This window comes from Lycium ferocissimum, chromosome 10 (genome assembly GCF_029784015.1).
Source record: "Lycium ferocissimum isolate CSIRO_LF1 chromosome 10, AGI_CSIRO_Lferr_CH_V1, whole genome shotgun sequence".
NCBI classification, from domain to species: Eukaryota; Viridiplantae; Streptophyta; class Magnoliopsida; order Solanales; family Solanaceae; genus Lycium; species Lycium ferocissimum.
Window position 1 is genome coordinate 21,921,888 of NC_081351.1, and position 2,004 is coordinate 21,923,891.

Consider the following 2,004-nt stretch of genomic DNA (forward strand, 5'->3'; position numbering starts at 1 on the left):
GTTTAAAATTAAATATATCTTCTAACATTAACATTGATGTAAGTAAATTTCATCCCTTTTAAACCTTTTTATTTTTTTTTTTTGAAATCTCAAGCACGTGTGATGGAAGTCTTTGAGATGGAAAGAGTTGGACTTTTTTCTTTATTGTCATATCAATGTAAGTTGTTCATCGATGGAAAGAGTAGTAGGGAAACTTCACATCCAAGCTAATTCTCGTAATGTTTATATTTTAAGAAATAAATTTAGTTTGAGATTTAAAAAAATTACATTTAGGCTTCAAGATGTAACACTAAAAATTAGAGTTAGAGTTTGAAATTTGAAAATTAAGGTTTTAAGTCGTCCCACATCTACATGCATGGTTTCATTTTACATTCAGGGGCGGCGCTAGCCCTTCGGTTATGGGTTGGGTCGAACCCAGTAAATTTTGTCCGAACCATATATTTGTATTAAATTTTTTGTTAAAAATGTACAAATTATTAATTAAAAATCCATTAACTTTAAAAAATTAGAACCCCGAACTTACAAACTTCGAATCCTGACTCCGCCTCTGTTTACATTTATGGTTTGCGTCATACGGATTGAGGAAGGATCCATAAATATTATTCACTTCATTTTAATTTGTTTGTTTTGGTATTATTTGGACCGTCAAAAGTATTTTTTTTAACCATAATTTTTTTTCCAAATATTTTGAATCGTTAACTATTGTGACTTATAGTAATTTTATATATTTTATTAATATATAAAATTTGTTTAAAAAGAAATTGAAAATTCTATTTCTAAATTCAAATTGAACATTAGTTAATTTGACCTCCGTACTCCAAATTAAGCCAAATAAATTTGAACAAAGAGAATAATATAAGAGTGGGGTTTAAGTATTTTCCTTTTATTTATTGTAATAATTTTGAATTTTTGATAAAAAGAGGCCAATAATACTCTCTGAGAAGGCAGTGTGCTAATGCGGATTGAAGAAAAAGAAGAGGCAGACGGAAGGGTGTAGACATAGCACTACTAGGACAAGGTTTAGTAGGCATTTGGCCATGAATTTTCAAACTATGATTTCAATCCAGCGTTTAGGCATGCGTTTGAATTATGATTTTAACTTTTTAAAATACAAAATTTAACTCATAAGTTCATATTTTGTAAAAAAAAAAATTCATAAGTTGGTAGATATTTTTAACAATTACCTTCATCAATCATTTACCAATCTCATTAACTTCCACCAAATTTTATTTATGTTTACCAACCTTTTAATTTTGTAAAAAAAGACCCATAGTTTAATTTTATTTATTAAACTAAAATTTAATCAATTGATGTTGTATTTTTAAAAAGATTTTCTAGTATTAATTTTGAGCCGGTTGTTATGACTTAGCGTATTAATTTTGTTATGAACTATAACTTGCTCATTTGGTAAGATTGTATAAGAATTGAGAATGTTTTGATAGTTTTCACAACTTGTGGGGTTTTTATGTCTATAAGAGAAAATACTCCTTAAAATATCCAAATTGCATGTCCAAACATGGTTTCAAACCATGTCCAAACGGGGCCTTAGAGTACAATTAGGGCCCGTTTGGCTTAGCTTAAAAAATGCATCTTATAAGCTAAAAAAAATAAGTTGAGCTACCCCAGCCTATTTTTTTGGGCTTATTTTAAGCACAAAATGACTTATAAGCTGATCAGTTAAACACTCAAAAAAGTTTAAAACAGCTTATAAACTATTTTCAGCAACTTATAAGCTAAGCCAAACGAGCTCTTAGAATGCTTTTTTGTGCGTTCAGCTTTTGCATTGTTCGTTCAAAAGATTGACAATCTTGTTTTGTTTCTTGTAATATCTAGATAAGTATATTTAATCTATAATTAATTGATATGCGTACTTTTGAAAGGTTATAAATTTTCATAATTTAATAAATTATTAAATGTTAAACAATTTCATCGCACACATACTATATACATCTATATTGTTACTTCACCTTTTTAGGTGATATCGTATAAAATAAATCTAAATAT